Consider the following 11,931-nt stretch of genomic DNA (forward strand, 5'->3'; position numbering starts at 1 on the left):
ATATCAGAGCTCTCAAGTTGCCAAGGTCCAACCACCAGCTATTTTCAACACAGCACAGGGAAGCACAGAGTCAACACATTTCTTTCTGAAAGGAAGACTTTTTTCTATGCACAATTTTAAAAAAAAAGTCAAGTTTAATTAACAACAAAAAAAAATTCAAACTTTTGTTTTTCAAATGACTATCACCATAATAACCAACCTCCTCATAAACTTTCAAGAAATATCATCTTCAAAATACTATATGAAGTAGGAAAGTAATAACTTCAAGTGAGGAACTGAAAGCATATATCAGAGATAATATAGATTTCTTTTTGAAAATTACTTATGTATAAATACCCATAGCTTTTATACCACAAATAAAGCCTGCTGAATGACCTCTGTGGTACTGGTTTGTAGGTAGCTATTGTATGGAGTTGGATGACATGAACAGGATACAAGAGAGAAAGTATACACATAATTCTGAACACCAAGATGCTTTAGGCATTTGTCAGCATAGTGTATTTTTAAAAATATATTTACATTAAAAACAGATGACTTTTTGGTATTTGAGGGTTTTATTTTAACTTACCTTCCTATGATAAACAAGCCTACAGCCAAAGTAGCACCTTCCTGCAAACTACCCTGATTTTTGGTTGAATTTTTCTTTCACAGTACTTCCTTCAACGTTCTCTTATGCATTCCACAAACACTCTTCAGTCAAACACTAATAACTTTAAAGGAATGGTAAAGACAAACCAGCTTCAGACACATGTACCAATAAAGAGCTTTTCAAGGTAGGCCACGCTGCCTGCATTTGACAGTCTAAGACCTCCTCCTTAAAAAAGGAAACAAAACCAGAAACAAACCAATGCTGTCCAGACTAGAATGAGAGTTACACCTAGCACCACCCAGAGCAGAAGTTCCCAAACATCCATATCACTTCCTCAAAGTGGTACTGCAGAGCTAGGCAGTGGCTGCAATAGCACTTGCATTTCCTGATCAGCTGTTCAGAGCAGATCCATGGAGGATGAAGCGAGAAATGAGGTGTCCATGAGGTGTGCGCATGCCCAAGATCATCAGAAGGGAGGACCATTTGATGCAGGGGAGCTGGGGAAAAGATGGTTAGGAATAGGCACAGTAGATGTGTTAGAAAGGTGAAGGAGTAAGAAGGTTGTGCACAGCTGACTGTAGCACTGGAAGAAAATTGGAAGAAAATCAGAAGTGGGGAGAAACCTTTTGCATACAAAATTTTTGTTGGACTTACTGAGAAATAAGAGACTTGTACAATTCCTCTAAGACACTACATTCAAAAGGTCATTCTCATTCACGTGATTATTCCAGAACTGCAAAATAAAGTTATAAACCAACCATCAGGTACCCAAATGGAATAAGCTGGCATCCCTTCATATTTCTTCATAGGCAAACAGAAGTATCTGTATTAGACCACCTTGTTGCAGCAAAGCGTCAACTGTATACAAAATTCAGAGGAGGCATCACATTCTGGTAAGTGATTCTAACCCCTTTTGAAAACCTTAATCAAGTTGCTTTGAAATCTGACACTTCAATTTTAATCAGTATTAATATTCCAAACTGAAATATCTAGAAGATGTTCCTAAAATACAGCACCTAAAGAAAGAAACCCATACTGTTGCTTTTAGATTTGTCATTCAGTATTTATCAGACTCATTACTAGGCACCCACCCACTGAGGTCTTCATTAGAAGAGATGGTATACTTATGAAGTAGATCACAAGGATGTGGATGTCTTCTGGCTTGGTCCCAGTGTACCCCCAAATGCAAGATGAGGACTGTACCCCAAGTATTACAATATGCAAACATACAATAAAAATTGCAGAATTTATCATGTCCCCACACCCAGGACCTAGACAGCCCTCTATTAGTAAATACAGGCAGGCAACAGCCCTATTCTTGGGCTGTTCTCAGCCACCTCCCCAGCTGCTCTGTAAGTCAAAACAGCAATAAAATGAAGCTAAAATAATCTCCCACATTGCGTGGATGACAAGCACATTGCAACTGAAGAGTAGCACTAAGAAGAGGAACCTTATTAAAGATAGTCATTAACAGGTATTGCTTCAAGATACATTTGTTTCCAAGTGGTAACTTTATTCAGCTACAAACATCTCACCAACAGAAATGCGTCACTCCACAACACTGTAAGCTCCCAACACTCAAAAATCATGCCTTCCACCATAGGTTAAACTCAGATTCACCACCTCCATGCCCCTGCCCCTGCTGCCAGTCCTTACAAAGCATTCTTCTTAAACATCACTTTGTCATCTCCTCATTTCTGATCTAGTAACAATAGAACCAAGAAACAGGGAAAGAGAGCCATGTGTTGACACCTAAATGCAACTAAATGCAAGTAATTGCTTTGAGTAGCAGGCTTTTCAGAAGGGGTAGAAGTCTGAACAAAGGATGTGTTGAAAGCCCTTCACATTTCCCACAACAACGACCAATATGAGCCCTATTAGGATAGCATCGAAGCATCCCTACAAATGTTTATTGTCATTACACTATAGCTGAAAAAGTATTTTCAATATATTCAGATGAAGAATCAAGACACAGAAAAAGACATCCACAGGATAGATGCAGGGGTTCTGCCACCTAGTGGCATCTAGAGCCTCAAATTATTGTTTCTACCATATTATTATTACCACCTTTTTATTTTTTATTTTTTATTCTTTTTTAACTGGAAGCATTTGACAGCACAGAACAGAATAGAGAACAAATGGTTTCACTAGCATTGAAATTACCAAGCCTGAATCGCATTCTGTAGCGCCCAAGGTAATGAGAGTTTCAATTGAAGCTTTTCTAGCTGTTTGGATACTCATAGTATATTTCTCTTCATTCCTCCTGCAGATTCTCTGCTGCCTAGTATTGAAGTTGATGACATTTTGTACAGTCTCCCTCATAGTCAGCTGCCCATTTTCAGTACTTGCAATATTGTAACATCTTTGAGGTCCCTATCCATTTGTCATAACTGCTGGAATCTGATAAATCTCAAAAGTAGTCGTGGGCAGGAAACAGGGAAAGGCAGAGACTGAGAGACAAAAGCAGCAGAATAATAAAAGCCTCATTTCCTCACGACACTGTCTGCATCGCAGTTTGTCAATAAAGAATCTTTGTCAGCCCCAACAGCTTAAGAGATTCCCCTGCCCAGTTCACAGCATGGACCCACAGCATGTCATGTCAAAGCAACAGGAACACAGAGGAGCACAGAGGCAGGAACTCCTTAAGGCAAAGGGCTAGCAGAAACCATCCTTTTTGCCAGGCCATAAACTCAAAAGCCCCCTTTCCCACTTGGGATTCAAAGCCAGAAGCACTTTAATGCCTAAACTAGGTCAGTCTTTGTTTACACAACACACAAATGGGAAAGGAAGTATCACTCATTTAACTTAGTCAGGATCGGTCCAAACCACCGGACTACAAAGCAGAGAGCAACATACCGCATCTCTTTTTTTTTTTTGAGAAACAAAATCTTATCAAAGGCACAGTCAGAGAACGCACTTCACACAGACATAGCTAGATAACAAACAACTCTCTTCCACGCAAGACAGATATGCTTCGTCTGTGGGAGTTTTGACAACATAATTTGAAATGATCTCATAATCTTGCTAGCCTATACCCTCACAGATGCTTTAGATTCCAGCCCCCATTTGTCAACTTTTGTAACCCTGATAAGCCATGAGCACTTCTGGGCTACATCTACCACAAACAACAGATAGATTTGGATATTTTAGTTTCAGCCCAGAAAAAAACACCACAAAACAAAAACACCACCCCCCCCCCCAAAAAAAAACCCAAACCAAACATAAGCGAGATCACAAACATTATACAGCTGTAAGTACTATCCTTTTGACATCTTTCCTTCACCTTCTCAAGTTTTTTCCTCTGACTCCATAGCAATCCCTACAAAGTTCCTTGGCTGTAGCCTATGGCAATTTTCCCCCTCAATGGGTGGGGAAGAAGAGGGGAAAAAAAAAAAAAGGGAAGATCTGCCACAGGAGACCACAGGTGAACCAATACTGCAGAGTTAGCAATGATTCACAGATGTCTGCTGGACTTTTATCAGAAAACAAAAGGAGAAGGTTTCAGCAAGTTTCATTTCTTGCTCTGTATTCAAGATTTGAATTTCAGCTGTGTAAGCTATAGATGTAAAACAAGCCTGTAAGAACTACCACAGTGATGAAAAGAGGTGCACGTGTACCTTGATGTGAAACCATGTTTGATCACTCAGTGATGAGTTTTGTGAACTGCAACTGTAAAGACACACTAGATTTCTGCTAGAAAGCAAAGCTCTTTCCCTTGTCAACAAGCTAGCAGCTTTCACAGAAATAGTCCCTAGGATCAAGAAGGAAAACGGAGATTGTTGGAATAAGTGTGTTGGCAAACCAATACTTCACAAATGTAGGACTGTGAGTAAAAGCCAGACACAGATTGCCGCTGTCTGCAGCCTCCTGAACCAAACCAGGGATGGCTCAGCACAGAAAGCGTTAGGCTTTCTTACAGTGAACGTTCATGCTCTAGTCTACATGTAGAAAGCTACTCACATTACTGGAACATCATGGTATCATTCAAAAGAAGTTAGGGATGTGCTATAGTGAAGGTACATCTTTAGCTCAGTTTCCAGGTTTCACTTAAGTACTAACATGTGAAGTGAGATTAACAACTCTGTCAAAACTCAGCTGCAACCCAAGGAATTCACAGAGCACATTAGTTAACTATAGTCCCTTACATAGGGACAATCCTCATAAGGGACTGTTAATTAGAGGTTAACCAGAGTCCTCATTTATGCCTCATTTCAATAAATAGTGTGCTCAGACAGAATGGTACAGATGCCACTAGGTTGTTTTCAGGCAGGATGTGTATCATTCCTTTAGATGGTGCTAGCTCCCACAGACCTGGTTCAGGAATCTCAGTACCGCGCTACTGAGTTTTTAAAAGATTAAGGAAACACAATTTTTTATCTTGATAAAGTAAGAATAATTTTATATAGTAATATGTAGTAATACACTTTATATGTTGAGGAGGGCAACAATTTTCTTCTCCCCTCATTTCTGTGAGTCTCCAGAGCTGCACTTCAGACTCAGTCTTTAGATGTTATGCATATCATATTTTGTAAGAGATCCAGACCTATCAGTGAATCAGTCAGTTCACCCGTTTCTTTATAAGCAATGGAGCCCTATGATCCAGGTACAGCCTTCAAGTCAGGATCTGAGTGCCATCCACCCCTGGTTACTTGCATGTTCTCCCAAAATTCCACTTCCCTGAAGTACTCAATTTCTTGCTTAATACACCTAAAGTCACATAAGGAACAGCTTAAGCAGACTGATCTGTTAAGCATTTTCTCTCTCCAACACTAGGAGGAGATGTTGGGGGGGGAAGATAGGGTTTTTTTTTCTCATTTCAGCTTCTAGGAAAGACGGGATGAGGAGTCCTGCCTTACTCTGCTCCTTTTATTCAGAACTTCTGGGAGCTGCTAGCATCCTGTTTTCAGGGACAGATCCAGTTCAAGGAGGCAGGATTTAGCTCCTGATAGCTCTGTAGCTCTAGCAGGTGAGTTCCAGGCTCAAGGTGTTTGTCCTTCTACCCAGTCTGCCTACCTTGCAGGACACCAAATGCCCAGCAGAAGGTATCCAGTTATTGCAAGCTGGAAGCTGAAAGCAGTGGCTTGCACACAGAGGGCAGGTAAGAACTGAATGCTTAGAACAGCATCATTGACTGAATTATATGCTCTAACTGTACGGCTGATGAGGCAGCACAGAGTACAAGACTTCTGAAAAGCAGCAGCATCGAGATTGCTATTTTAGTTTTGTCGCATGTGATCTATCCAGATAAGGAATACTCACACTGCCCACAAACTATAACAGCAAAATAGTTAGAAAATTGTGTTTAACAGACTTATTTTATATCTTGTTTCTTATCCAGCATTCCAGTATAGTATATCAGTCACAAGTTTATTGTACAATTTTTGATGTTTGAAGTGGTTTTCTTCAGAAGCATCCAGATTGGCTTTTCCAAATACAGTATTTTTACCGAAGTTGTAAAATCGTGATACACATCTTCTAACCTGGCTTCTAAAAATGTACAAGAGATTAGGAACTCATGTTCCAAACTCTCATAAAACAATGAATACATTTTACAGAAAGACCCAAAGCAGAAAGATGAAACATGCTGCTTCTGGCATTATTCTGTCCCCTATCCACTTCTACAAGTCTGCAATGACAACTAAGAAGAAAAGAGATCAGACCTACACATGTAAGTGTGCCAAAGAGCTGGAAGCGCCAGCTCAGATGGCTAGAATGTCAGGCATTTCCTCTGCTACACTATGTGACTGCATCTACTCGCCAGAGGTCAAAAGCAGATCGGAGTTTCCAGTTTTAGGGGTGAGGGTTTTTTGTTTATTTAAAACAAGGGAGTGTTTTCTTTGCCCTTCTAAAGTTATATGCTAGTGCCAAACACGTTTAAACATTTAACATATTAGTGCATTAATTTATAGAAGCTGCAATTCTGGCATATGTATCTGACAAGTCATTTAAATTCTAGCACCTTAAATTATGTAGATTGGTTTGTCACTATGACAACAATTTTTACATGTCTCTAGAACAAAGTTGATCATACAAAAGTACCATTTGTTCTCTCCCTAACTGAAGCTAAGAGTTAGTGAAAGCTTCACCTCTTCTGGACAGAAAGGCATAATTTACATCTTTTAACATAAATTGACATAACATATCTGATTCTAGATGAGCTATTTAATGTACATGATGTAAGTTACTCCATGAGCAAGAAAGGAAGTTTTCTTGGATTTGAACAGCAAGAATTTAAAGAAACACTTTGAATAAAGAACACTTGAGGGAATCTAGAACAACAGGGAAGAGAACATGTGCAGGAATTCATGAGGGGGTAGAGCTATTGCTCGTCGGCACTAAGGCTAAGAATGCCTTTGGTTGGGTTTTTTTTTTTGTGTGTTGCTGGTTTTTTTTTTTTGTGTGGGTTGTATTGTTGTTTTTTGAGAAGGCCATTCAACTTCAAGATCAGTGCTTCACCTATGAAACACCCAACCTCTCCCCAAGTATTTGTGTAGAGGAATCCTTTATCAGTAACTAGAAGCACAAACATGTGCCCAAAATATATTGACAGTGAGTAGATAGATGCCCCAGCATTTGGAGTGCAGGCATTTTATTTTATTTTTAGGCATCCACAGAGGGCACACACGTATCACCTACGCTCAGGTCCAGCGCATAAGGATACTGGCCAGAGTACCATCTCACTGCAGTGTCACTGGGAAAGGTGGAACCAAGTCCTGAAAAGCTCATTTACAACTAGGTAGTTTCCATACCCTTAAACAGATGTTTGGACTTTTGTTTATACTGTGAGCTGTACCCCTACTAACACTCTGGGGTAGGGTGAGAAATTCTTCTCAGAGGTCTTTGTAAGAGGAACTTATAAAAAAGTTTCATGTGGGGGCATTTCTGGGGGGCAGGAGGGTGCAATCAAGCAACACCTGTTCATATTGAACCTAGAAGGACAGAGCAACAGGCAAACAGGAGTAATAAGCTCAGAATAAAACTTCCTGCCTAGATCGTTAGATCAGGCTGTCAGTGACAGATTACAGCTAGTTAGACTGAAGCAGTCATGGCTACAGGAAAACCTGAAATGGTTTTGCACACACACCCACCCCCCCATTTTTAAAAAAGAAGGGCAGACTACGGATTTGTCACATAGCATCAGCCACATCTGATGCTACTAAACTAATAAGGACTGATAAGATGGAGAAGAGAGGTTAGTAATGCAAAGCCCCCTCAAAAAAAAAAAATTATTCCACCCAACCCATGGAAGATGAGAAGCAGTTAGCCACATGTCTGAAGAGATTCGGACATGATTTTTAATTGTTATAATAGTAGTGCTCTTCTCCAAAGTGTATCTCTATCAGAAAAATAATCACACCTGGTAATAATGAAAAGGCACTTTCCTAAAGAGGTGCCTCACAGCTAGACCTGATGAGGTGTTCAATTGACACAGAAGGAAACTGCGCCATTTTTAGGAAAGAAAGTGGTCCCAGACTAAATATCCCATTCCCAAGGTTGCTAAAAGCGGATAAACAGCAATGGGATGAAGGAAGAGGAACAGAAGCAGGCCAAGTCTTCCACCTGAAATGATTCACAACGTACACTAAAACAGACTAACCAATGGTGCAAGTGCTCAATGCACAACTCCATGATAGATCTAGGACAGTATCCAACTTACAACATTATTTTCCAGAGGTTATTACACTGAAGTCTGATACACTTCTGCTGAATGTGGAAACAAACTAACGACTCTTTCCCTGCAGATCAGCACCACTGATCAGCAGCAGTGCTGAGAGGAACCTTGGGTTGAAGATGATGGGGGCAGGAGCTCAGCTAGACCCCAAGTGTTTGACCAGCAATTAAACTCCCCTGCATTTACCAGCACAGAAAACCCAACAGTGAAAAGGCATGTCAAGTCCCATATTAGATAAGTTAATACACAGAACACTAAATATTATAATAATTAAAAAAAAAAAACCACAAACATTTTTGATAGGGGAATAATTTGGGGGGTTTTATCACACTAATATCACAATTCCATTGCAAATATTAATAATTTTGCTTTCTTACAGAGCAAAAATTTTACATTTGCAAATTATTTGATAGGGATACCTTCTATTACTGTATTAATTAGCAACTGCTTTTGTATATGGGGTGGAAGAAGTGTTTCATCTTCTAGTAGTGAATACAGATAAAAACAGGCTCATACGCATTTTTGGAATGTTTACGTTGGAAAGCATTGACTGAGTTAAGTTCTCACGCATCTTGAAAAGAGTACAGTTGGAAGAGCTATACGAGTACCCTTGTTCTAATTAAAAGCTGCCAGGGCAAACCAAGCTTATTAAGCAACCTATCTGCAGCCTGTTCCGAAGTAGAGCCAATGGAAGTTTTCCAGAAACACTGCTCTTTTTCTCCTTTCCCCTCCCACCTTCCACCCTCTGCAAGGGATTATCCAACTTCACCAAAGTTTCTCCAAAATCCAACTGTTCACAGATCTTGCTTCAATTCTAGTCTCTATCCATCCATCTTAGAGACAAACATTTTGCTGGTAATACTTCATTCTATTGCACAGAAAAGTTAGTCTGATCCTGTGGAAGCTGCGTAGTGTTTGTTCTATTTACAAAAACCACCACCACGTCACAAAATAATTCGAGGCCTAAATTTGGAGACAAAGAGCTAATAGTTTGTCACCATGCTATACAACCATTCAGAATTACAAAATGTTGGCATATCATTCTTTTAAAGAGACAACTGTGAAGTCTACTGGAGGGGACCAAACAAAAAAGATAAAGTTATCTTCCAATAAATTGTTCCTCATTACTTATAGAAACATAACCATTGTATTAAAATTGTCATATTGACCAGTATGTCACTGATACCACTATCACTGGATACATTCATCCAACAGTTATCTGTCAGCATCAGTGCTGCATATATCCAAACAAGACTTGCCCTGTCAAAACAAGACCTGTGACCCTGCACATCAAGTGCCACAGGAATACAGCTTCCTGCTAGTACGCAACATTAGCCTAATGTTTACACACCATTTAATTCTAGATCTTTGCTCAGGTCTCTTCTGTCACATGTAGGTAACTTTTGCTCCTTAAAATCAACACTGCATCTGGAAGCATTCTGCTGAAAGTCACCTGCTCCTTTTTTTCTCTCTTCCCCAACTTTAACAGAAGTTAAGGTCAAACATTCATTAAAACCTGTAACTTGCCACTACAGTTAAAGTAGACATACTTCAGCACAGCCTGCTTGCCACCATGGAAAAGAACATTTGGAAGGCACTGAACTTCTCAAAAGCAAGATTTTACCAGCTGTACGATACCTGTCCTGTTCTTCTCCTTCTCTTATAGGGGCTCCAGGTACAATTAGTTCTCTTGTATTCAGTTTCAGATGATTGCAGGTAAGCATTTGAAACAGAAAGAGGCAAGAAGAATGCTCCTTTGTCTCTAGGAACAACCATGCTTTGACTGTCCACATCTGATTGCTAGCTTTGTAGGACTGTGTGACAAATGCATCCTATCCCAAGGCCTACAGTTGGGGGATACACTTCTGTCCACAGCAATCTTGGAAACTGCAAGTTTGAAGGAAACTGAAGTGTCACAAATTGAAGATCCAGTACACTCTCCATAAGCTTTGCATACCCAAGGGATTTGCATGTAGAAGAAGGAAAGGCAAGGGTGGCATCTGCACAGCAGCTCACATGAGCCAAGTGTAGCACAGAAGGAAAATAAGCTCAGTTACTACACAGTAGAAACAACAGACATTTACATAAAATGGCAAGGAAAAAATAGAAGTGTAAAGATACAGTATTAGTTACAATTGTAGGTAATTTCTGTGATGCTAACAGGTCCAGATTTTTTTCTTCAATCTTCCTTCCTAACGGTTTCTACAATGCAGTTTTTCCCCTACTAATACAGACAGCATTATTCATAATGCAATTAAGCCTAAAATTAGGTATCCAGACACATCAATACAGAAATATGAAAGTCAGTTTTCCCTTTTGATATCTTTCTGAAACTTCTGCAAGGTTTTCTTACTGTTAACTTGAAATTTCATGGCACAGATGTTCTCTATGTGACAACTCATCTTAAAAATAGGACATGCCAAAAGAGCCAATACATTAGGAAAAGATCATACTTCCTTGATCACAGAACAGTTCTCTGAGGAGCTAGAGTCAGAAGAGTGAGGAGCCCTGCAAATTTAACACCACTCTGTTATGCTGTGAAGGCAACCGCGCTGCCAGATGTGCCACCATCACAAGACCTTCTTATCAATTAATGAGCAAGTTCTCCTCCCTTTTGGTTTTTGGAAGATTTCTTTGTGTATCCAAGTTTATATTAGTATTCCTAATCCGTACTATTTCCACATCAAATGGTTCTTCCTTCTGTATCTATGCATTCAGAAAAAAAGCCCAAAAGCTATACTGCTATTTTCCTGTGTTTCACGTGAAATTTTGCCTTCAAATGCATTTACTTGGCTCTCACAAGCGTGTTCAAGGGTAAAATCTGGACCTTTGCCACAATCGCATTCCTTATTGCAAATACATGCCAGCCTTCAAAGTTCAGTTATTTGAGCAAAAACATACGTTAATTGTTATGCGAGAGGAGTGGAAAGCGTATCAGATTAAGCACATTTGAAAGTATTTCACTCCCCTCCTTGCCTGATAATTCAGCACAAAGCTGGATTTATTCTGTTCTAGTTTTTCAACATAGCTGCAGCCATTAAGACCACACAAGTGAAGTTTAACAGAAAAATCAGACTTAACAACAACCAAACAAGCATTCAGAATAAAATTACCTTCTCATATTTGTTATTCCAGGACTGGTCTAACAGGTATTGCAACACTTACCAGCATAAAGTTATTCAGTTACATGTAAAAATAATGGAATGCAAGGAGTATATTGCAATAAGCCAGCTTAATAGATACCAGCAACTTAAAAGGCCTTTTCCTTTCACCTATGAAGGACAGCAGTGAATAGCTAAGAAAGGTGCAAGCCAGGTAACCAAGAAGCAACTCATAAAATAAGAGTTTCAATAACTTTGTATCAGCAGCAGGTTTTACATGCAGAGAGAGATGCAAGTGAAGGGTGTTCATTTACCTAAAGCATTAATCGCATCTTTCATCAGAAAAGGTACAAATGTTATCCTTCACATATATTCTGAATAAAGACTGGGCTTAATTTTGACATGGAAAATGCTTATGCTTTTGGTAGAATATGAACTGATAAAGAAAGCTGATTAGTTTCTCCTCTTAGAGCTCAAGTGTACTTTGAGAGAATTTGAGAGAGACACAAAAGCATGACCTTTGCTATGGCTATGGCTGGGGGGTCTTTTGCTCCCCATAGCCTCTGACC

General features: G+C 39.6%; 1 protein-coding gene across 1 annotated transcript in view; it reads right to left on the reverse strand.

Annotated features, from left to right (window-relative positions):
* The window catches only part of CRIM1 (cysteine rich transmembrane BMP regulator 1), a 196,084-nt gene that overhangs the window by 170,599 nt on the left and 13,554 nt on the right, over nt 1-11,931 (reverse strand). The window lies entirely within an intron of this gene.

The sequence above is a fragment of the Aptenodytes forsteri genome, unplaced genomic scaffold, assembly GCF_000699145.1.
Source record: "Aptenodytes forsteri isolate BGI_AS27 unplaced genomic scaffold, ASM69914v1 Scaffold309, whole genome shotgun sequence".
Taxonomy (NCBI): domain Eukaryota; kingdom Metazoa; phylum Chordata; class Aves; order Sphenisciformes; family Spheniscidae; genus Aptenodytes; species Aptenodytes forsteri.